We start from the raw sequence: 26,765 nt of genomic DNA, 5'->3' as shown, positions 1-26,765 counted from the left end.
ATTCTGTTACCTTTTGAACCGTGCTCTGCTTATTTTATGCTGGGTCCTGTCAAACGCTGGGTCGGTGCTCCGACCGCGTCCGACACATAACATTGAGAATGATAAAATATTATTAATATTACTGGCTTCACCCAACCACTAACCATGGGTGACAGAAGTTTTTGTGTTATCACTAAGCACAACTGTATAATGTATTTTGTCCATTTTACACATATAATGTATTTTTCCATTTTAGACGTATATCGTGGATTTTGTCCATTTTGTACATACAGCAGATTTCTATTGTAATGGACAAAATTTGCTGGTCCACCTGAATCCATTATATGTGAGTTTTACTGTATTCCACAACAGCCATTTTTTCTGCATTGCCCATACACTGTGACTTAAAAAAAAAAATTGTCTTCTCTTGAGATCTTGGATTTGAAGAAGCCCCCCAAGCCTGATCATTGGAATATGAGCATTTAACAGTGTTACATGTTAATGATGTTTCTGCTTTGTTGGCTTGCCACAGCAGCACAAACAGGTTCACAGGTAAAAGCTGGGCTCTCAAAGATGTTTAACACATTCAGTGGGCTGCACTTAGAACCATCACACTCTTAGAGGGAAACCAAAGGAAAGTAATGACATTGGCAAGGTGAAATAATAAAAGATAAGCAATGCATACGCTGTAAAACAGGAGCTCACCTAATGAATCCAGTTTGAGGATTCAGTTAAGTCCCTTTATGAATGAAGTGAATGTGTTAGGTTTCAATCCTGTTTATGTTCTGGTTGTCATTTGTCCCCATTCTCTTATCCACTGTCTGCCCCGGTCTTAGTTTATTAGTTGTTTTGTTTTTGTCACTTGTTAATTCTCATTCTAATTTGGTACTGATCATCCCTTCTCTGTGTATTATTATCTAGTCTCTGGTTTTGTTTTCTGTTTATCATGAATAATTCAGTTCCTGTGTTTAATTTGTATTATTGGTAATGGATCTGTCTTTCACTGCCTTTCAGATGGTTAAGGACTTTTTGATTTTCTTCCCAGAACACAAAGCACATTGTAATTGTCATTGGTGGACTTTAAGGTCAGTTTCAGGTCGAGGCTCCAATAACTTTCATGAAATCTGTCAAACTTCATTCATTAATTCCAACTAATAAATATTTTAATAAATAATAAACTACTAATAAACTACTACTACTACTAAATAATACTACTAATAAATAATACTAATAAATATTTTATTCATTTCTTGTCTTTCATCGTCTCTCAGCGTGCATATACACCCACTTTTTTCCCACAGTTTGACTCTAGACACCCCTGTATAGCATGTCCACCCCAAAGCCCCCCCTTTGGGTGTTAATGTGGCCTGCAGGACCACTAAAGCTCACGCCATATGGGTCATGGCACCAATTTAACCTGCACTGTGTCTCTACCTCACTGGGTGGAAACTCACAGTCTCAGCCATGTGAGGGGGATGCTCAAAAAAAAAAGGGTAAATTCCAAGGGCAGGAAGACTAGGAGTGTGGATTAGTCACAGCACAGCACATGGTGGCTGTGTTACACTAGCTTGTTAATTGACGCTCATGTGAAAGTAGTTGCTGGCAGACATTCACGTTAAGACAGTTTACTAGTTATATTAAGGTGAGCAGCTGTTCTTAATTTTACATCATCCATGGTGCATCTCCAATCCATCCAGAAGGCAGCAGACATGTCTATCGAATATTACTTTGGCAAAACAAAACTGCAATCCCAAGTCAAGTCAAGTCAATCCCAACTGCATTAAACTTCACCACAGATTAATCAGTTCTTCCTCATTATCTGCATTATTTAATTTGGTAAGTGTAAAGATAAGATTTATTGATTGAGTTTTGTTTGCACAAGATGTGCAATGGACAAACCCACTCATCACACAGTCATCTATATATTTGCTGTCCAAGACCTACGCTGTGGCCAGTCCAGGGACCACAGAAGGATGAGATGAATTGAGATGACTGTACCATCTTCCTTCTCTCCTGTATTATTTGGCCAATACATGGACTAACGGATGGTGGATATAAATGGGCTAACAGTGTTAAATAAATAAATAAAAAACATAAATAAATAAATAAATAAATATGAAACTTGAGGGACACAGGAGGTGTCTAATCAGCAGTGAATAACAGGAGTGAAAAATGTGGAAAAACATCACTGACACAAAAGACATATCCAGCAACTTAAGAAATTCTGGTGACACGACAGATGTAGTGATAAATGTGAATCAGCTGTGAGGCCCACTCAGTGACGGGACTACACTCACAAACATATGCACAAACAGACTGACACACAGATAAGAGTGAACTACACTGAACTACAAAGAACTCAGAGTCAGTACACTGTAAAACAAACCAGAAATACTTAACACTTACAATTGTAAATACGGTCAATAGTATTTTCCTTGACAATGTGGAAAAATATGAAATAAGGAATATTGTAAAAAACTGTGTAAGCAAAAGATCAACTGACTATGAAGATTTAGACATGATGACTGTAAAAAGCATAATAGAAACCGTTATTGAACCATTCACTTACATTTGTAATCTGTCTCTTTCAACAGGAATTTTCCCAGATGAAATGTAAATTGCCAAGGTAGTCCCATTATATAAAAATGGAGACAAACATAACGTTTCAAATTACAGGCCAGTGTCATTGCTTCCACAGTTTTCTAAAATTATGGAAAAGGTTTTTGTGACAAGGTTGGACAAATTCATTGAGAAATATCATATTTTAAATAATGCTCAGTATGGCTTTAGAACAAAACATTCGACAGCTATGGCAATTATGGAATTAACAGAGAAAATATCAACAGCAATAGATAATAAGGATTATATGGTAAGTGTTTTTATTGACCTGAAAAAAGCTTTTGATGTTATGTTCTTTGCATGTTCTCCCCGTGTTTGCGTGGGTTTCCTCCCGGTACGAAGGCTTCCTCCCACAATCAAAAACATGCTTTTTAAGGGTGTGCTCCTTTCTCTGTCTCTGACCAAGGCAGCATCTCTACATCTGGAGTTGGTCCCCGGGTGCCGGACTGTGGCTGCCCACTGCTCATAGTGGTTAGGTAGTGTCTAAGTGTAATTAGGGTGGGTTAAATGCAAAGGACAAATTTTCATTGTATGTATATATGCACAATGACAGTAAAGGCCTGTTCTATTTAATCAACATGGTTGAAAGAAAAGAAAATTAAAACAATCATGAGGGATCAGTATTATATTCTTACATTGTCTTTCGCTTAGCTGTGTACATTATGGTTTAACCACAAAGGCAAAGTGGGGAGCACTGTTCTCTCACACTGAGAACATCTGGGTTTTGATTATGGAACTCTCAAGTTCCTTTCTGGGTGGAGTTCATATTTTCTCTGCATGGGTTTCCTCCCTCCATCAAGAAAAAAAAAAAAAACATGCTCATTAGATTCACTTCAAGCCATTGCCTCTAGACCTGGGGTTGGTCCCAGTGTGCCGGGCTGTGGTTTGCTCCTCGTGGTGAAATACTCAACGGATTTCAATGAAATTTTTTACCAGGGGTGTATATTGGCCTAACTTAGAAGTCATTAAATTTTCTTAATGATCCGGAACACGATACAGATCCAGTAATTTTTTTAAGGATTCTTTGTCATTGCAGGATAGGGCCAATTTCAAAATTTTTGCATCTAACTTCATGAAGACGGGTCACAAAGCCTGAACAAAAATGAAGTTACGACACAACAATAATTTAGCATTTGTTTCTCCTCATTGAATAAACTTATTAGAAAATAATAAAAACAAAAATAAAAACTTGTGCAGTTCATGCACTTTCTCTTATTTCTAAAGAAAAACTGCATCAACTATCATTAACTAAAAACACATTTGCTGAAGATCTAAGGGTTTAACCACTGAATCTGATGCGTGAAACGACGTGGAACAAGTATCTTTGCCAAAGGGTATTCCATGTGACGTCAATGATCCTATGGCCTTGGCGGAGGTTTGCACTCTCTGAGTGCTTCTAGTTTAGTATGGGCTAAATGCAGAGGACATATTTTATTGTGTGTTTGCAGAAATGACAAATAATCACTCTTCTCTTCTTCTCGTCAGCTGTGGAAAGCCACCTTCTTTCACAGGTATGCCTCCTGGAAGGTCACAGTTTGAAACCTTGTCCATACCTAGGAGTATGTCTGGGATGCACCAGAATATTCTGTCAATGTGCCATGGCCTTGTTTTAACCATGGTGACATTTTCAAAGTGTTACAGTGTTTACTTTCTCCATTGTGAAATTGGCCACACTTTGGTAATCTACTTCGCACAAACCTTGATGTTACAAGGACGTTTTCCACAAGCACTGAGGTTGGTTAAAGGTACATGACAGGAATGCTACTATTGTATTATTTGCACATATCACATGGCATAATTCTAGTGTCTTACATCATCATACTACATGCTCAATCACATTTATGGACAGCCGTGTTTTTCATGCACTGGTTTGCCATGATTATTGACCATGACTTTCCATGATTGCTATCCGTAAATGTGTGAACGAGGGTTTTTCCACTGGAAAGAAACACATAACATTTGAACTACTAATACATGTATGGTCCCAATGGAGCATAACAGTATCTTCCAGACAGTGGGAATAGCTAAAAATGATTTCAGCAGACATGTTTCCCAAACACTAAACACTCTGCACAAAAAGACCACTGTGCTGCTCATAGACCTACACTGAAAAATGACTATAACCCTGGAACACACAGAGTCAAGCAATACAGAGGCAACCTTTTCCGCACCTAATAATTGCTTCAGAATGCTGCACGGAAATAATTAGTTTGTGCTGATGGAGTGTAGTGAGCAGACTGAATGGAGTGTATGTGTGTGCTGGTGTGTATATGTCACAACGTTAATGTTATTTGCCTCTACAGGGCAGAAAGGTTGAACAGGTTAAATGGTTTGATTTGCTGCTGCTGCCTGTATGCTCACCTCAAACATCTGTCTGCATGCTCCTGTGAAATTGCTGTTGTATCAAAGTTGTATCTGTGTTCTAACCTGAAAAATCTCAGGAAAATGGAAAAGTGGTGCCATTACAATAGCAGATTGCATCCTGGTTATCACTCTGCATTATGATACAAATCCCCTTGTGTGAGCAGAGCATATGAAATATAGGCAGGAAGATGCCTCAGAGAAGAATTTACCTTTGCTTTTCCATTTCTATTATTACTTCCATTGCAGAATACAGGCTTATATTTGGATAATGGTGCAAATTCAACATTTTATTTCATTTCTTATCACAGCAGTAACTGATTTGGTATTCACTCATTGACTCTTTAATGCAGTCTGTCCCTCTGGGGCTCTGATCTACACTATGAGAATGTCTATTCAGTTATCACACCACCGCAAACAACTGATTTAAATATGATTGTTTAATCACAAAATGTCTGTCATTGCATGTTCTGTCAATCTTGTATGCCAGTTTTTTTTTTTTTTTAGAATGACAATCATAAATGGACACTGATTTGAGTCTTGTCTGCTTGTTTTTTTATCTGTAAAATAAAAAAAAGGACTTCATTACTATCATCAACATGCTTGTTCACAGACATGGGGTCAAATACTTTGCATTGTATTTAAGTACAAATACAAATACTTTAGATTTTTGAATTCCAAATACAAATACAAATACTTTGTACTTTTTCAAATACAAATACTTTATATTTTGAGTATTTCAAATACAAATACAAATACTTTCTATGAACTATAAACAACAAATCAAAACAAAACTGATAAACCAGTGACAATTTATTGTGAAAATAGCATGACCATATACTATTGATAAGTAAAGGATTGAATGTTTTATCACAAATTCACTATTATAATATTACGGGCAATAATCAAACTATCACAATACATATTCTGTTTCCATCAATGTTGCATCCTTTTGTATCCACCATATCACAAAACAATAATAAAATGTCATATCTTCTTGTCTCAGCATATTGTATTATTGTATCTCAATCACAATAATGTGGAGCTTATAGTTTTCTGGTGTGTCTCAACATGGTGTCACAGAGATTCTCAAGTTTGAAAAGTATTTGAAAACATATTTGTAAAAGTATTTGGAAATACTTGGGATCAGCAATGTATTTGAAATACAAATACAAATACTTTGTATTCAATATCAGAAAATATAAATACAAATACTCCGAAAAATGTATTTAAGTATTTTCAAATACAAATACTTTTGTATTTGGCCCCATGTCTGCTTGTTCATGTAATGAGTACGGTTGAGTCCTTACATGTGTGTAGTGCTTTGTGGTGACCATAATATTATGATTTGAATTGTATTTTTTTTTTTTTTTTGCAATTTTGATCATTTATAAAGAAAATACAATGCATTAAATTAGGGCTGCATTTTAAGTGTGGAGACCATATCAGTGACTGTCCATTACTTGCTGGATGGTGATGAACAGCCAGCACAGGTCTACCCTGATGAAACCACAGTAAGAACTACTTCTGCTTCATTCTGTGTCCATATGACCTGCCCTTGCTGCCAGGAAGATAGAATTTGAGTCTTTTGAAATTCCCATTTCTGTAGTGAAGAAGTCAGAAAATGACTGATTTCTCCATTGCTGCATGTGGGAAAGGAAAGGGCATGAACTTGGTGTCTAGCAATAATAGAGTGGGTGGTGGCTGAGTGGTTAGTACACTTGGTTTCAGTGTGGAAGGTTCAAACCCAATGTCTGCCACATTTCTCCATGTAATGTGGAGTTACATCAGGAAAGATCATCCAGCATAAAACGTGCCAAATCAACATGCAGATCCACCTTGGAACAAGTTGAAAATCTTTATCTTTTGATACACACACTGTTTGTGGGTGTGTGGCTGTTGCTGTCACAGACAGTGGTGATGGAATGTTTTTTTTTTTTTTTCTCACCTCTTTTAAAACAGTGAGAGGCTCTGCATATTGATATGTCACAAGTTTTACAATGATGCCCTTCCTGATTGCACTCCAGATCTACATGAAGAAACAACCTAAGCTGTGGATTTGATCAGTTGAAAGACAGGTGGAGTACCAATATAGTCTAATGACAGTTAGTGATAAACAGTGATTTAATGTATTAGTTTATAATACCATCACAGAATGAGGTAGATTTTTGTGAAGGTATCACAATCTAATTTTATGACAGTATCACAATTGAATACATCACAAATGAGGGTGGGTTGCAGACCCGACATGGGGCATTTTGGTTATGGTTATTGTAAAGCCCCCCTCACACATAGCAAGAATGTGCAAGAACCAGGCCGATATGACAAATATTGTTATAACTGGATGCAGTCGGGAGGGAAAGAGGTGTGGTCAGCCATGTCAGAATGCATCCAGATTACCTCGTCCACACGTGCAAGATGGCATCCAAAGTGTATGTGGACAACAGGTGGATGACACAGACTGCCGTCAGACAGCCATGAAAGGTGCTGAAGACTGCCCAATGTCCAAACTTCTGGATGACAAACACGGGACCAGAGTGGGAGGGAGTGCTGTGTTCCCCCCTTTGCACAGTCTCTGCCAGTACTGGACACCGTAGTACAACAACGTATGAACCGGACTCGCACCATATGTGTCAAAGCTGCATCTGATGCATGGTGTGATTGCTTGGTCCACTGCCAGCAAACGTTCAGCAAAGGTGTCCAGTGGCATGCGCGCACATGCACCCCACTTATGCAGCTGTTATGAACACACACATGCACACAGCTGGTTGACAATTCCAGCCCAATGCGTGTGCGCGGGGTGCATGTGCATGCGAGTGCATGGGGCGCACGTGCCACTGGACACCTTTGCTGAAAGTTTGCACCAGTGTCACACTAGCTGGTGCAGCTCCCGTACCACACTGTGAGGCAGCCCGTCAGCACACTCTCGATGATGCACCTGTAGAAGTTTGTGAGGATGGTGGTGTTCATGCCAAACCTCTTCAGCCTTCTCAGGTAGTAGAGTCTCTGCCGGGCTTTCTTAACCACAGTGTCTGCATGTAAGGTCCAGGATAAGTCCTCGGTGATGTGGACGTCGAGGAACTTGAAGCTGCTGACCTGCTCCACCTCGGTGTTGTTGTTGTGGATGGGGGAGTGCTGATCTCTGCACTGTCTCCTGAAGTCCACTATCATCTCCTTAGTTTTGCTGACATTCAGAGAGAGGTTATTCTCCTGGCACCAGCTGGTCAGTGATTTCACCTCATCTCTGTAGGCAGTCTTATCGTTGTCAGTGATGAGGCCCAAGATGGTGGTGTCGTCAGCAAACTTGAGGCTCACGTTAGAGCAGTGCTTGGCTGTACACTCATACGTGAGTCATACTCAGGAGCCTATTCCAGCAGTCATCTGATGTGAGACAGGATACACCCTGAACAGGATGCCAGTCAGTTGCAAGGCTCAATCACACATGCAATGTGTGATTATCAATGTCTGAATATATCATGGTCCACTCCAAGTCTGCAAATCTGTGAATTACCAGAACACAAAATATGAAGAGATCATACCATAACCACCATTCAGTAAATAACATTTACTGAATGAAGTCTTCCATGGCCTAATATGTATCCGTGGTGAAAATTTGGTGAGAATCCGTGAAGTAGTTTTGACGTAATCCTTCAAAGCCTATATTAAGTGAAACTTGATCCAGAATCTGGATCCAGATCACCTCCAAAATTTAATGTAATCTTCCATGGCTTAATGTAAGACTGTGTTGAAATTTTCAACACAGATTGATTGATCTGTGTTGAAAATTTTGTCAAAACATGTGCAGTAGTTTTTACATAATCCTGCTAACAATAACACTATGTAACAATTTTTTTATTTTTGTTTTGTTCCTGGGTAACCTCTTATGCCTTAAATAAATAGAAAATAGCTGTTATTCCACAGAAACTTTGCTTCTGTGATCAGGACAATGATATTTTGAAATTTGTCTGTTTTCAAGAATATTCTCGATTCACCTTCACTACTACTGAGTAGTCTTCTAGAATATTCTTTAACTGCTAGAACTGTCCAGAATTTTCTAGAGGTTTCCAGAATTAACTAGAAATTTCAAGAAACTTTTGGAACTTTCTAGAACGTTAAAAATAATGTTCGAAATAACGTTAGAAATAAAATCAAAGTTTGTGCTGAATGTAGTCATTTTTCCATAGACTTTAGACATAAGCAGTTAAAATATAACACTTAGAAGCCAGGAACAAAAATTGTGTTACATAGTGTAATCCTTCAAAGCCTATATAAAGCGAAACTTGATCCAGAATCCGGATCCAGATCAACTCCAAAATTTAATGGGTTCTTCCATGAACTAATATCTATCTGTTGTGTAAATTTTGTCAAAATCGGTGCAGTAGTTTTGACATAATCCTGCTAACAGACAAACAACTAAACTTTGTTCAGGATACGGCCAGATCCGCATTGGTATTTGACACAAGTTTTACGCCGGACGCCCTTCCTGACGCAACTCCAGTGTAACCTGAAGAAACACAGACAGCCGCTGGTGTTCCAAAGAGGTCTCCCATCCAAGTACTAACCAGGTCTCACACTTCTTAGCTTCTGAGATCTGACAGGATCAGGCTGACACAGAGCAGATCAGCTGCCATTTTATTATGTCCTTGGCAGACGTAATTAATTATCTGCATATCAGTTTGAAAATGTAGGTTGCCACATATGCAAACTTTGGGGAATGATTCACACCATTATTCTTCACTGCTGTCTTAAGAATTACATCTGTTCCCCTCAGTGTGCAATACAAATGCTGCAAAGACAGAATACATCATTTGCATGGATTGGTTTAACTTGGTTTCACAAAGACACCAGGAATAGTCATATGGTCTCCCTCCCAAACATGGTATTTAATTAATCTTACATCAGTAGTTCCCTCATCAGTGTCAACTTTAATTGGACAATATAATGTACAGTAGCACCACAGGAGGTCTCCATATGCAGGAGAGAACACCTGGCCCTTTTATTAATAGCTCTGTGTCAGCAGAAAACTGTTCCAGGTCCTGACATAATGAGGTTTAATATTTGACAACTGTTACTAGATGAGGTTACTCACAGCAAAACTGCATTTGATGTCATAATCATTACAACACACCAAACAGGCATACACCTAATTAGGTCTTCGTAGGATGTGGCTGGTGGAAGGTTGATTTGTTTGGCATCAGGATTAGTCAGAAATGGGACAGATCCATTCTGATGAAAAGTGGTAAAAGAGTTGAGCATGGGTAAAGAAAGAAACCACTTAATTTTGGAGCAGATCCAGACCTCATATTCATTAACATTGCAAAATAAAGAATTGTGTACCACATTATTGTATTTTTATATTATTGTATCTTTCTGATTAAATAAAGCATGAATCTAAAAACAATCAGTCTTCTGTTTACAACTCTGTTCACATTAATCACTTATTCCTGTTTCATTGTGAAACAGTTATTCCATCAATGTCTTCTTAGATTGTGAATGGTGGCCTGTAATCCTGGTGTCAGAACGGGCAGCTGCCCGACACCAGGAGCAGCAGGTGGACCCACGATACAAACTCCCAAACCAGGCTTTGAGGTATAAGAAGTCACTGAGTTTATTTCAGGCAGAGGTTCGGTACACAGGTTATCAGATGGCAGAGCAGAGGTACAAGCAGGGTGAGGCACAAACATAGTCATCTCCAGGCAGGGGTCTGAGGCACAGCAAACACTGGCATAAAGGCTGAGGCAACAAGGCGTGGTCGAAAAACACAGAGAAAGGTACTGGTACACGGCAAGACTAATCAGGACTAAAAACAAGAAGGCTGGAGAGTGTGCAGGAGCAACAACAATCTGGCAAGGGACTGTGAGACTGTGAGGATTCATATGAAGGTCGACTAACGAGGGACAGGTGGTGTTAACGAGGTGCACGTGAGGAACAATCAGGAAAGGGGCGTGGCTAGTGAACAAAGAGGAAACACTGTGCAAGATGGAGAGGAAGAGAGTGCACAAAGTAGGATACAGAGACGCGAGAGCGGGTGCCAAGAGTGAGAGTGAGAACATACTCAGAGGGGCGTGAGTGAACACAAAGCAGACAGAAACAAAAAGAAAGACAAAGACATGGGGCAGCTGCGGTGATGGGAACATAATCAGGTATAAGTGGATGAAGACATGAAGGCAGGTGCAGGACGTGGGGTGAAACAAAGAACTATGAACAGAACACAATATAACTGGAAACAGGCATGAACATGAGCATTGATCGGGGAACCTGGAGCATAGATACTAAAGCATAACTAAACAAGTATTGATAGCGAAACAGACAAGTGATAACCTAATGAAAACTGCATGAGAAAGTAGAGAAAAATACTAAAACTAAATTAACCATGAACTGACCAAATAAGGCAGTCAGACAAACCATAAGAAAAACCAGTGATTAACCAATAACAATTCCTGACATAACAATCAACAACAAATATTACAAATAGTAGGAACAAATGATAAATTAATAAAAAATGAATGAAAACACAACTGACTGCAGAAACTAGAACAAAAGTAAATCATAACAAAAATAACGAAGTGACAAGAAAACATAACAGAATAAATCATGATGAAAATAAATATTAATAAATCAAAGCTGAAGCAGACAGGAAACAACAAAAAGGGGGGAAACATGGACTCAGTGCCCTGACCTGGCCAAATCCCTGATGCCTCGTTGTGATGAGGCATCTTCTGGCTGCAGATTCATGAATTTGTTCCTTATCCTTTAAATCCTGATCTTTGATCCAGATCACTCATTCATTACTAAAAAAAATTGAACTTCACCAAGGAAGTTCTGTTTTGGTTTCCATCTGTCTGAGTTCTCTGATCCTGATTACAGGATCAATGGAATCGGGTTCAAAGGTAAGCTAATGCCTTTGATATGTGATCATAATTACATATTTTAAAATGTGATGACTTTGTACCTGTAATCAGGATTAAGAGAATCAAGATCAAAGACTATCAGACTCAAAGGTCAAGTCAGATCAAAAGAGTCAACTTAATTACTCAGTTACAAGTACTGAGTTGATGTCAGTTACTCTTGTCATGGTTCCAGAGTGTTGCCTTTGTTTATCTCTGCCTTTCTGTTGCTTAAGATTGATTGATTGATTGATTGATTTGTTATTTTATTTGTATGGAACAGGGGTGGGCAACTTGTTCCAGAAAGGGCCAAGAGGGTGCAGGTTTTCTTTGCAGCCACTGACTCCACCAGGTGATTTCACTGATTAATATCACTTTGAGTAGATGGAATCAGTTAATCAGTGAAGTCACCTGGCCCTTTCTGGAAGAAGTTGTCCACCCCTGATATAGAATCAAACCATGCATGAAATAATACAAAAAATGTATTAACTAAACACACAAATACATAAAATACAGGGTAACACAAAAAGCACAAAAAATGCTTGTTTCCATTGTGGCCCAACAGATATAAGATAGCCCGAGAAGATATCACTTTCTTGCTTGTTTGTGTGTGTCAATATACACTATACTGAGTGTATTGCATGCAAGTCACACACCTTATGTCATTCATTAAATCACAAGAGTTGCAGTGAAATTCATGCCGATTCATCATTTTTCGGCGTCCAGCATGTCCTGTGAGACTTCAACATGGAGGCGCCTTTGCTCCGTCAGCAGCTTCGTGCTGAAGCCATCGGCATGAATTTCGCTGCAACTCTTTTCATGGTCAAATCTTCTGTCACAGTGGAATGTGCCAAAAAAGTGCTGATGTCCACCTCTTCCACAATTTCTCGGATAGTCACACGACGGTCCCACATCACCACAGCATTCACTTTGGAAATGATCTGGTCGTTTCAGCATGTTGATGGCCAACTGGAGCGTGGCTCTCTCTCCACTATTGTGCGGCCGTCTTTAAACCAGTTGTACCGCTCCTTAATCTGTGTGATGTCCATAAAATCGTCACCGAAAGCCGTCTGAATAATCCGAATGGTTTCCACCTGGCTGTCGCCCAGTTTCTGGCAAAATTTGATTCGGTTGCGCTGCTCCAGTCTTTCCGCCATTTTCATTGCAAAGAAAATCCGACGAGAGACTCCACCCATCCTCACACAAGGGCTGCTTACAAGCAAATGACGCAATCGACAGGCGTGAAAAAATTCACGCATGCGCACGAAGGTTCAAGGTTGGCTCATGCAAGCACACGTGATTCAAATCCATCAGGTTTTTGCAAAAAATAAAAAGGTCGGATACTTTTCTAATAGACATCGTATATATACACTCAAGAAAAATATAAACGCAACACTTTTGGTTTTGCTCCCATTTTGTATGAGATGAACTCAAAGATCTAAAACTTTTTCCACATACACAATATCACCATTTCCCTCAAATATTGTTCACAAACCAGTCTAAATCTGTGATAGTGAGCACTTCTCCTTTGCTGAGATAATCCATCCCACCTCACAGGTGTGCCATACCAAGATGCTGATTAGACACCATGATTAGTGCACAGGTGTGCCTTAGACTGTCCTCAATAAAAGGCCACTCTGAAAGGTGCAGTTTTGTTTTATTGGGGGGGGATACCAGTCAGTATCTGGTGTGACCACCATTTGCCTCATGCAGTGCAACACATCTCCTTCGCATAGAGTTGATCAGGTTGTCAATTCTCCTCTTCAATGGCTGTGCGAAGTTGCTGGTTATTGGCAGGAACTGGTACACGATGTCGTATACGCCGATCCAGAGCATCCCAAACATGCTCAATGGGTGACATGTCCGGTGAGTATGCCGGCCATGCAAGAACTGGGACATTTTCAGCTTCCAAGAATTGTGTACAGATCCTTGCAACATGGGGCCGTGCATTATCCTGCTGCAACATGAGGTGATGTTCTTGGATGTATGGCACAACAATGGGCCTCAGGATCTCGTCACGGTATCTCTGTGCATTCAAAATGCCATCAATAAAATGCACCTGTGTTCGTCATCCATAACAGACGCCTGCCCATACCATAACCCCACCACCACCATGGGCCACTCGATCCACAACATTGACATCAGAAAACCGCTCACCCACAAGACGCCACACACGCTGTCTGCCATCTGCCCTGGACAGTGTGAACCGGGATTCATCCGTGAAGAGAACACCTCTCCAACGTGCCAAACACCAGCGAATGTGAGCATTTGCCCACTCAAGTCGGTTACAACGACGAACTGGAGTCAGGTCGAGACCCCGATGAGGACGACGAGCATGCAGATGAGCTTCCTGAGACGGTTTCTGACAGTTTGTGCAGAAATTCTTTGGTTATGCAAATCGATTGTTTCAGCAGCTGTCCGAGTGGCTGGTCTCAGACAATCTTGGAGGTGAACATGCTGGATGTGGAGGTCCTGGGCTGGTGTGGTTACACGTGGTCTGCGGTTGTGAGGCTGGTTGGATGTACTGCCAAATTCTCTGAAACACCTTTGGAGACGGCTTATGGTAGAGAAATGAACATTCAATACACAAGCAACAGCTCTGGTTGACATTCCTCCTGTCAGCATGCCAACTGCATGGTCCGTCAAATCTTGCAACATCTGTGGCATTGTGCTGTGTGATAAAACTGCACCTTTCAGAGTGGCCTTTTATTGTGGGCAGTCTAAGGCACACCTGTGCACTAATCATGGTGTCTAATCAGCATCTTGATATGGCACACCTGTGAGGTGGGATGGATTATCTCAGCAAAGGAGAAGTGCTCACTATCACAGATTTAGACTAGTTTGTGAACAATATTTGAGGGAAATGGTGATATTGTGTATGTGGAAAAAGTTTTAGATCTTTGAGTTCATCTCATACAAAATGGGAGCAAAACCAAAAGTGTTGCGTTTATACTTTTGTTGAGTGTATATATATATATATATATATATATATACACGTGCGGAATTCCTCCGCAAGTCTGTCTCAATGTGCCAAAAAAGTGCTGATGTCCATGTCTTTTCACAATTCCTGTGCTAGTCAGATGACGTCCCGGATTAAACAGAGCGTCCAGTTTGGAAATGAACGGCACATTCCACTGTTACAGGAGTTTTTGTCATGGAAAGAGGAGCGGAGGCTTAGCGCGTCGCGGCGGTGCTGTATGGCGCACAGCAACGCCGTGATGAAGCCTCACGGGACATGTTCTGGCATGTCCAGGCACATCCACAATTTCTCGGATAATCACTCGATGGAAAAACCACCGACAGCTGCCTGAACGCCATATCAAAGCCGTCCTGTGAGACCAAAATGGAGGTGGTTTTGTCTCACTCCAGTAGCGAATCCATCGTGACACGTGAAGCCTCCGCTCGGCTTTCCATGACAAAATCTCTTGTTAAAAGTGAAATCTGCCGGAAAATGGTTGATGTCCAGCTCTTGTGATAACCAGAGAAATGGCACACGATGGTCACGGATCCATACAGCCATCCGTTTAGAAATGAAATGGTTGTTCAGCCTGTAGATGGCGGCTTCGGAGCGCGGCGCGCCCCACAGCAGCTGGAGGCCGTCCTTAAAGCGACAGTAACACACCTTATTCTCTACCAAGCCCATAACATTTTCACCGAAAGCCAGATAAATTTTTCTAATGGTTTCCAGCTGCCATTCTCTATCAGTTTCTGAAAAACTTCTGATGGAAAAAAAGCCCAAATCATTCCGCCATTTCTTGGCAATGAAAATCCGATGAGGGGGCTGGACCACTTGTTCTATGGCTGGGGGGGCCTGGCTGCCTTTTTGTTTCTGTCTTTTGTCCTGTCTTTTGTTTTTCCTTCTAGGTGGCTTGCATTTGGGACTGAGTGGCTGTGTAGCTGAGTTTATCAGGACCTCACCCTGATCACCTGAGGCTGATCACCTGCGGCTCGTCAGGACTCACAGCTGTGGTGCATCTACATGGATTGGAACATGGTGGCATTTAAGACTGGAGTACACAGTGTGTATTTGCCAGAGACTCGACCTTGTGACCAGACGGGTGAGATTGTCGTCTCGGGAGCCATCTCATCATCAGTGGATGCAGAGTGGATGCTGACGCAATCACACGTGATTGAAATCCATATGGTTTTTGAAAAAAATAATAAGGTCGGATACTTTTCTAATAGACCTCGTATATATATATATATATATATATACACACACACACACAAGGTTGGGTAGGATTACTTTGAAATGTAATCCAAAAGTAATCAGATTACAAGTAATCCAAATGTATGTGCATACATACATGTAATCCACATGTATTCTTTCAAAGTAATCCTACCCAACCTTGTATATATACACACCACATTTTCCCCTTGGAAGGCCCAGGGGCAAGCATCACCCAACCCCCTTTTTTTGAAAAACGTTCCTTAAAAGCCCACCGGAAATTAATGGAATTTACATGACATGCATTAAATGAATGAGAAATGGACAAAAAAAAGGACACAGTCAACTGACACAGTCAGTTGAGCTTGAGACATTTTATTGACACTGGCATTCCGATGTACATAACACTGGCCATGCTCGTGCATCGGACCACTTCCTCTTCAGGCAGAATTTTGCGTGCAGATCCCTGTGCCCTCTGATGGAAGAACAGGCTATATTATGGAAACACATATACACATACTTACATACGAGGAACAATTTAGATGTTTTAAGCCTGACTGAGAAACAGTATTGCATGGTTCTTCGTTTTTTGCATTCTGGACAACCAACATTTCTCAACATTGCACCCAGTTACTCAAAACGTCACACATGCTTGAGATATGTTGTTTTCTCAGAATGTTGTGCTGCCTTGGGATTTTGCTTTGCTCTTCTTCCCCTCCCTTTCTGTTTCCACGAGGTGGCTGCATCACAGAGCTGATTGCCTCCCCTGCCATCAATTAACCCACCTCCTTATAAGCCCTTGTTCAGTCACTCCACCTTGGCCAGAAACTCAGTATTCATTCAGTGGTACAGGTCCTCTCTGCAGTGTTCATTTAGCACTCCAGATTTTTGTATTCTGATCTGAATCCTGTTTTTTTTCTGTCTTCCTCAGTATTCCTGCCTATATCACTTTTGTGTGCAGCTCCTGCCATCTCCACCATTCAGGTCCAGCCGATGTTTCCCGCCTCCGGTGTCTCCTTGCACAATTTCTAAATTCTGTAAACTCATTTGTACAGTGAACTGTTATCCTGGTTTTCACCTCAGCTCCCAGCATTCTTGGGTCTGAATTCTGTTCAGCTGGCTCAAATTCAACACTGAATGAAAAAGATAATGAACCACGACCTACTTTTACTGGGTCAGTCTCAAAACTTCTTAAATTGGCCCTCGTAGATAATATTGTTTGTAGTCAGTATTGCCATCATCATATGCAACAAATATTGTTTATTTGATTGAATTAAAAAGCCTAACAAAATATTAGAGAACTGAGAGCAAACAATAATGTAATCATCAAATTATAAGAAGCAAAGGGGCTTCTTCTTAAAACTTTAAATCAAATGAATGTGAAAAGACTAAACCTTTATCTATTCCTGCTTGCAGTAATCACTCACATCTGTCTAATAGTTACAAACTGCTACTGCGAGAGTATGTCACCAAGGTGGGAGACACATTGTCAAGGACACACTAAAATGACAAATAATTAAAAGATCCTGTGTAACCTTGAGGAACTCCTTCTAAAACTAGAGCATCATCAAATAGTTTCAAATTCCACAAAATTTTACCTTGGAAAAAAAAATCAAGGTCAAAGTCCTGTTAGAAGTGACTTTTCATAAGCTAAATTAGATGTGATCAAATATCAGAACGATGTATTTAGTTCATGCACTTGAACCAAAGTTTTTTTTTATATATAATTTTTTTTTCAACTTATTTGGTTTCTGAATTCTTTTCCATTTCATTTTCATAGAACATTGGTTATCTTTGCTATGCCCAATTTATCAGTTTTTTGGCACTTGGTTTACAACTGATAACTTGTACCGATTTGCCAGACAACAGGGCAGAGCTGGAAAGGATGTGCAGCAGGTTAGGGTGGTAAAAGATGTGCACGGTAATGTATTGACAAGCGAGGAGTTTGCCTTGTGAAGGTGGAGGAAATATTTTGAGGAGCTGATGAATGAAGAAAATGAGAGAGAGAGAAAAGGCTGGACGATGTGGTGAGAGTAAATCAGGAAGTACAAGAGATTAGTAAGGATGAAGTGAGGGCAGCTATGAAGAGGATGAAGAGTGGAAAGGCAGTTGGTCCAGATGACATTCCAGTGAAGGCATGGAAATGTCTAGGAGAAATGGCAGTGGAGTTTAAAACTACTCAACAAAAATATAAACGCAACACTTTTGGTTTTGCTCCCATTTTGTATGAGATGAACTCAAAGATCTAAAACTTTTTCCACATACACAATATCACCAATTCCCTCAAATATTGCTCACAAACCAGTCGAAATCTGTGATAGTGAGCACTTCTCCTTTGCTGAGATAATCCATCCCACCTCACAGGTGTGCCATATCAAGATGCTGATTAGACACCATGATTAGTGCACAGGTGTGCCTTAGACTGCCCACAATAAAAGGCCACTCTGAAAGGTGCAGTTTTGTTTTATTGGGGGGGGGATACCAGTCAGTATCTGGTGTGACCACCATTTGCCTCATGCAGTGCAACACATCCCCTTCGCATCATCCGTGAAGAGAACACCTCTCCAACGTGCCAAATGCCAGCGAATGTGAGCTTTTGGCCACTCAAGTCGGTTACGACGACGAACTGGAGCCAGGTCGAGACCCTGATGAGGACTACGAGCATGCAGATGAGCTTCCCTGAGACAGTTTCTGACAGTTTGTGCAGAAATTCTTTGGTTATGCAAACCGATTGTTCCAGCAGCTGTCCGAGTGGCTGGTCTCAGACGATCTTGGAGGTGAACATGCTGGATGTGGAGGTCCTGGGCTGGTGTGGTTACACGTGGTCTGCGGTTGTGAGGCTGGTTGGATGTACAGCCAAATTCTCTGAAACGCCTTTGGAGATGGCTTATGGTAGAGACATGAACATTCAATACACGAGCAACAGCTCTGGTTGACATTCCTGCTGTCAGCATGCCAATTGCACGCTCCCTCAAATCTTGCGACATCTGTGGCATTGTGCTGTGTGATAAAACTGCACCTTTCAGAGTGGCCTTTTATTGTGGGCAGTCTAAGGCACACCTGTACACTAATCATGGTGTCTAATCAGCATCTTGATAAGGCACACCTGTGAGGTGGGATGGATTATCTCAGCAAAGGAGAAGTGCTCACTATCACAGATTTAGACTGGTTTGTGAACAATATTTGAGGGAAATGGTGATATTGTGTATGTGGAAAAAGTTTTAGATCTTTGAGTTCATCTCATACAAAATGGGAGCAAAACCAAAAGTGTTGCGTTTATATTTTTCTTGAGTGTATATTGTTATATAAAATGTTGGAAAGTGAGAGGACGCCTGAGGAGCGGAGACAAAGTGTGCTGGTTCCTATTTTTTAAGAACAAGGTTGATGTGCAGAGTTGCAGTAACTACAGAGGTAAAAGTTGATCAGCCACAGCAAGAAGTTTGTTGTGTGGGCCGCTGAAGAGGAGGTACTGCTGGCCCACCACTACAAGATGGCGCCCTGCTTGAAGTGCGGGCTTCAAGCACGAGAGGGCGTCGGAGCGACCGGGAGTGACAGCTGTCACTCATCATCTGTACCAGCTGTCACTCATCCACTACTCAACACCATCACCATAAAGGCCGGACTGCAACTCCACCTCCCCGCCGAGAAATCAGCTACCAATTGAGGTAACTCTTTCTGCGGTAATTATATTGAGACTAAAACATTGTTCTGTGTGCAGCCGTGTTCCTGCGGGCTCTGTCTGAAGCTGGATTGGCGGACAGTGGGAGGGCGACGTTCTTTGCCTCTCACTCCAACAGGAGCTGTACGGGTGAAATTGTTTCTGGAGGTGGAGGTTCTCCGTCCCGGAGGAACTACTCAAGGGACGATTACTGGGTGTGTCTTCACACACCTACCATTAACTGTTTCTGTTTCTGCCAGCAGTACCTGGTCTGACAGCTGGAGACGGTGGCCACCTGGGACTCGGGACTTGGCAGTTCCGGTGTTCTTCAGATCCGCTGGCAGTGGAAGCCGTGTGGGATCCGGCTCTTCTTTGGACAGAGGTCTTCTATCCTCGAGCCTGCCCAAATGTCACCTTGTATACGATTGACTGTACTCCTCTATTTGTTTTTGTCTGTATTCCGTTGTGCAATTCACAACATTAAATTGTTACTTTTTGGCTCATCCATTGTCCGCTCATTAACGCCCCCTGTTGTGGGTCCGTGTCACTACACCTTCCCAACAAAGTTATGGGAAAGAGTATTAGACACTAGGTTTAGAAAACAGGTTAAGATTGGTGAGCAGCAATATAGTTTCATGCAGAGAAAGAGCACTACCGATGCAATGTTTTCTCTGAGAATACTGATGGAGACGTATAGAGAAGTTCAGAAGGAGTTATATTGTTTGTTTGTGGTGTTAGAGAAAGGTTATGACAGTGTTCCAACAGAAGAGCTGTGGTATTGTATGAGGAAGTCTGGAGTGGCAGAGAAGTATGTTAGGGTAGTGCAGGACCTGTACAAGAATTGTGTGACAGCAGTGAGATGTGCAGTAGGAATGACAGACTCATTCAAGGTGTAGATGGGAGTACACCATGGATCAGCTGAATCCTTTCTTGTTTGCAATGGTTATGGACAGGTTGACAGATGAGATCAAACAGGAGTCCCCATGGACTATGATGTTTGCAAATGACAATGTGATCTGTAGTGAGAGTAGAGAGTAGGTTGAGTCTAGCCTGGAGAGGTGGAAATATGTTCTGGACAGAAGAGGAATGAAAGCCGGTAGGAGCAAGAACACGTGTGTGAATGAGAAGGTGCCCAGCGGAATACTGCAATTACAAGGAGAAGTGGTGAAAGCAGATGAGTTTAAATATTTGGGGTCAACTGTCCAATGTAATGGAGAGTGTGGTAGAGAGGTGAAGAAGAGAGTGCAGGCAGGGTGGATTTGTGAACAAAGAATATCAGCAAGAGTGAAGGGGGAAGTCTACAAGACAGTAGTGAGACCAGCTATGTTGTACGGCTTAGAGACGGTGGCACTAACAAAAAGACAGGAGGCAGAGCTGGAGGTGGTAGAGCTGAAGATGAAAATGATTCTCTTTGGGAGTGATGAGAAGGGACAGGATTAGGAATGAACATATCAGAGGGACAGCTCAGGTGGGACGGTTTGGAGACAAAGTCAGAGAGGTGAGATTGAGATGGTTTGCACATGTGCAGAGGAGGGACCCAGGGTATATGGGGAGAAGGAGAAGAGAGAGTCCAAAGAAGAGGTTTATGGATGTGGTTGGTGTTAGAGGACAGGGTGAGATGGAACTGACTTATCTGCTGTGGCGACACCTTAGCATGAGCAGCCAAATGAAGAAGGAGTTTATGACTGATAACTCGAAGACAGACATGTTTGATTAAGATACTTGTATATTGTAAAATATACATTAAAATGGGTTTTCAGTGTTAAATTTGTATTGCCACAAAATATGGATCAGCTCCAGATCAAACTTTGTCAGTCAATAAAGGATAACATCCTACATAATGCTGTCTAATATGAAAGACATTTCATCTCTTTTGACAGACTTACAAATTTTTGAAAATTTGTTCAGTGTGAAAGACAGGGATTTTTCCTGACTTTGCCCTTTGGCCTGTAACTTTGAAAATTTAATGTTCATGCCAATCAGGATATGAATCTTCAGTAAAAATGTCTTTACGATATATGAAAAATTGTTGGCACTGGGCTGTTCATAAACAAACAACCCACCAATAAACACACAAACAGGGGTGAAAATATAACCTCCAACTTTGTTGGAGAAAGTTAAAATGAGAGTGATTGAGGCACTCTTGACTGTGATATAATGCAAAATGTACACCAAATGGACTTTTCAAATATTAAATTCAAATCCACAGTCTGGATCAGATCCAGATCAAAATTTGTCAGGCAATAATGATTGCCAGTCTGCACCTCACTTTCAAACATGAGGGTGATTGGGGCACGTTTGATTAAAATATAATGTCAACTATACATTAAATGAAGTTTTCAATATTAAATTTAAAATGGCCACAAAATATGTAATCTGGATCAAACTTTGTCAGTCGATAAAGGATACCATTCTACATAACACTGTCAAATATGAAATACAAACAGACAAGCAAACAGGGGTGAAAAGATAACCTCCTCCTGTTTCATTGACAGAGGTAACTCACTCCATCATTCACCAGAGAGAAAATGATGACAATCTGAATTATACACAAACCCTCAATTCCATTCTGATGCTCCAAGTCTTGAACGTCCACTGAAAAATTGTCAGCCAGCAGTAACATAATTGCTTGTTACTGAATGCTTTCTCACATTGTGGCACACTTCAAACAAAACCCCTTTCACCGAAGTCCTGACTCAGCATGAAAATCCAAGCAGGAAAGTTCCCTGACAAATGTCATCTCCAAAATGAACTAAATTTCATGTGCATCAAGACAACATGACAGACTGCAAGTTCTTCTTTTAATTTTAAGGTTTTCTGATTTAATGCATGTTGTGCTTCCCATTTAAACAAACAAGTTATATGGGACAAGTTGACATAACTTGATTTAGTAAATAAAATATTTCATTTTTGAGTGTAGATGGTCATAGGCTTGATCCTGTACTGCCTCCTTTCCCAAGGTTAGAGGATGATCTTGCGACCCTATGAAACTACACAGAAATATAGGCTGATAAGGTGAAGGAGCATTTGTCTCACTCTCATTACCACCACTAACTTGAACTTGCTTATGGTGTCCAATTGGACTCCTTACACTGCAGCACTTTGACATCAATGTGTGTGTGTGTGTGTGTGTGTGTGTGTGTGTGTGTGTGTGCGTGAGAATGAAGGTGAGGCATCATTTAAAGCTATATGGCCTTTGGTTTTTTAAATTTAAGTCATATAAACTATTTTCTTTGGCACCACTATAATTTTATTTCATAGTATTCAAATAAGGAATTCATAATACGTAGATCTTCTAAATCTGCATAAGCATAAAGCGACAGAGGATTTCATTAATATTATGTACAGTTTAAATTTAGATCCAAAAATCACTAGGCCTTCAAGAATAACTTCACATTCAGCTACTCTCATTGACAATATATTTACAAATGATATTGATATCAAAACACTAAGTGGCTTATTAATCAATGATATCAGTGACCATTTACCAATTTTTACAATCATTGATTTAAACTTAATTTAAAATGTACTGAGAAAATACAATATTGTAGGCGTTTGGAATCTGAAGAAGCTATCAATTTACTTTTACAGAATTGGAATTCCATTTATGCAAAACAGGATGCTAACATGGCATATTCAGAATTTGAAAACATATTTCTCAATAAATCCAACAAAAATTGTCCAGTTATACAGTATAGTAATAAGAATAAATATAGAGCTCATCCATGGATAACTAAAGGTCTTCAAAAGGCGTGCAAAAAAAAAAAAAAAATGCTATACAGAGAATTCATAAAAACTAAATCAAGAGAGGTAGAGATTAAATATAAGGACTATAAAAATAAATTAACAACTATCATGCGGAATTGTAAAAAAATCATACTTTGAAAAATACTAAATGACAATAAAAACAACATAAAGGAAACATGGAAAATATTGAATACTATTATAACAAATAAATCCAGATCAAATAACTATCCAACATATTTTACGTATGAAAACAAAGATGAATATGATGTTTCAGTAAATTCTTTGCTAATGTTGGGCCGGCTCTGGCAGCTGAATTTCCACACAGCACATGGGAAAATCAGCAATTATTTGACAGAAATCCACACACAATATTTCTTGGTCCAGTAGATTATTAAGGTACAAGGTCTGTCAATAAAGTAACGGTCCTTTTTATTTTTTTCAAAAACTATATGGATTTGAATCATGTGCGATTACATCAACCAACCTTGAACCCTCGTGTGCATGCGTGAGTTTTTCCACACCTGTCAGTTGCGTCATTCGCCTGTGGGCAGGCTTTGAGTGAGGAGTGGTCCAGCCCTCTCATCTTTTTTTCATTGTTCAGGAATGGCTCAGAGATTGGTGCTTTGCTTTATCAAAATTTTTTTCAGAAACTGTGAGGCACATTGAAGTGGACACCATTCGAGAAATTCAGACGGTTTTCGGTGAAAATTTTAACGGCTGATGAGAGATTATGGAGTGTTACTGTCCCTTTAAGGACTCCCATGGAGCCGCAGGGCGTGCCGCGCTCCGAGCCGCCGTCGCCAGCCTGTTTCAAGCTGAAAACTTCCAAATTTAAACCTCTGTTGACCCAGGACATCATGAGAGAACAGAGAAGTTTCAGAAGAGGTCGGGATTAGCAGGTTATCCGGACATTCCACTGTTAAAGGAGATTTTGTAATGAAAGATCTGTGGACAGATTCGCACGTCGGCGTGCAGCCGCTCATGGCCCAGCGCCCCAGCAAAACACCTCTGTTGGAAGCCTTACAGAACAAGTTGGAACATGCCCAGCTGTTAAACAATTTCTCGGATACTCACTCGACTAAAAGCCATCGAAATCCGCCTAAATCTTAGGAATGGTTATGAACACGGAGGTGTTTTTCCTGTGGTGCCGTGCTGCACCGGCTGGGTGCCGACATGCGAATCCATCCGCACGTCTTTCATTACAAAATCTCCTTTAACAGTGGAATGTCTGGATAAACTGCTGATCCCGACCTCTTCTGAGACTTCTCTGTTCTCTCACGACGTCCTGGGTCAACAGAGGCTTAAATTTGGAAGTTTTCAGCTCGAAACAGGCAGACGACGGCAGCTCGGGGCGCGGCGCGCCCTGCGGCTCCGTGGGGAATCCTTAAAGCGACAATAACACTCCATAATCTCTCATCAGCCGTTAAAATTTTCACCGAAAACCACCTGAATTTCTCAAATGGTGTCCACTCGGATGTGCCTCGCAGTTTTTGAAAAAAGTTTGATCAAGCAAAGTGGCAGTCTCTGAGCCATTCCTGAACAATGAAAAAAAGACGAGAGGGGTGGACCAGTGCCCCCTCAAAGCCTGCCCACAGGTGAATGATGCAACCGACAGGCGTGGAAAAACTCACGCATGCGCACGAGGGTTCAAGGTTGGCTGATGTAATCGCACATGATTCAAATCCATATAGTTTTTGAAAAAAATAAAAAGGACCATTACTTTATTGACAGACCTCATAGTTAGTACATGTAAAAGTAAAAAGTCAAGGAATCATAATGATGTACATCCATGAACATCTCTCTCTCCATTATTTGCATGAACAGTCTGTCCTCAATTGACGGTCCCACTTTGTCATCATCTGCGAGACAGGTTAGTGTCAATGGCTGACTGAGAGTAACTAAGGGTGGAAGTGTGCAAACATTCCTTAGACCTATTGTGGAGGTGATACCTCTTATGTCTGTTTAGAGTCACAGGAATGCAGTATTGCAGCACTGTTCTTCACACTTACAAGGAAAAAATGTTGTGATATTGCATTCAATATCAGACGGGGAGTGTAATGTTATCAGTAAGAAATTTGTCCTGGTTTTATAGTGACACCTAGTGGTCATTTTTAACATAGCAACACAGGTAGTTCCTGGTCTGTAAGAAGCCGCCAGTTCATTGGCTGAGAGTGGTCAGATGGTCTTGAGTCAGCATTCATTGGCCAAAAGTGGTCATGTGGTCTTCAGTCAACTTCCTGTTCAGCCACATGGTTTAGATACACTGGAGAGCATTTTCATGCCTGTGCATTCTTGAACCATCTGCTTGTTTGACGCCTTCTAGAAGTATTGCTTTTTCACTATTCTGTCCTCCAATGTGCGTGCTGACTATGCACGAGTTGACAGATAGCTAAACATTCAGTAATTCAGAAGCTGTGTCCAAGATATTCCAGAGTAAAGAAGACTGAACTTTATTCCCCTCGTCTGGCTCATCATTCGACCTGCAATTACTGACTGTTTAGCTATCTGTCATCTTGTGCATAGTTGGCACGCACGTTGGAGAACAGAATATGTCTTTAGTAAAGCAAATAATTACTGAAATTGCAAAACTATTAACACATATTTTTAATAAATCATTTCAAACTGGAATTGTTCCAAGCAGTATGAAAGTGGCAAAAGTGATACCTTTATTTAAATCTGGCAGCAAACATCTTTTTTACAAATTACAGGCCTGTGTCTCTGTTGTCACAATTTCCTAAGATATTGGAAAAGCTTTACAATAGTAGATTGGATAAATTTATGGAACAACAACTTGCTGGATGAAAGTCATTGTGGTTTTAGAGCAGGTAGGTCCACTGCATTGGCACTGCTCGATTCAGTAGAAGAGATCAGTAGTCATGTAGACAAAAGGGAAATAGTAATAGGTTTATTTATTGACCTGAGAAAGGCTTTTGATACAAATGATCACAATATATTATTTCAAAAGATGGAACTGTACAGGATCAGAGGAGTGGCTTTGAACTGGATTAAAAACTACATACACAACCGGAAACAGTTTGTTAAACTCGGGGATTGCTGCTCTTCATATCTGGAGATTGTTTGTGGGCTTCCTCAGGGTTCTGTTTTGGGACCAAAATTATTAATTTTGTACATTAATGATTTGTGCAAAGTTTTGTATCTGTTTAAGGCAGTTCTGTTTGCAGATGATACAACCCTGTTTTGTTCAGGAGAAAAATTGCAGAAATTATTGTCTGATTTACATACTGGAATGAAAAAGAGATGGTTTGATGTTAATAAATTATCACTAAATTTGTCTAAAACTAAAATAATGTTACTGTATTTAGGAATTACAATAAAGACGTACAAA

The 26,765-nt window shown here is 40.5% G+C and overlaps 1 protein-coding gene across 1 annotated transcript in view; it reads right to left on the bottom strand.

The window, feature by feature from the left end:
* The window catches only part of lingo1a (leucine rich repeat and Ig domain containing 1a), a 762,763-nt gene that overhangs the window by 280,788 nt on the left and 455,210 nt on the right, over positions 1-26,765 (bottom strand). The gene's annotated exons all lie outside the window — the stretch shown is intronic.

Source organism: Thalassophryne amazonica, chromosome 8 (assembly GCF_902500255.1).
Source record: "Thalassophryne amazonica chromosome 8, fThaAma1.1, whole genome shotgun sequence".
NCBI classification, from domain to species: Eukaryota; Metazoa; Chordata; class Actinopteri; order Batrachoidiformes; family Batrachoididae; genus Thalassophryne; species Thalassophryne amazonica.
The sequence above is the reverse complement of the archived record's forward strand: the minus strand, read 5'-3'. Positions and strand labels throughout refer to the sequence as shown.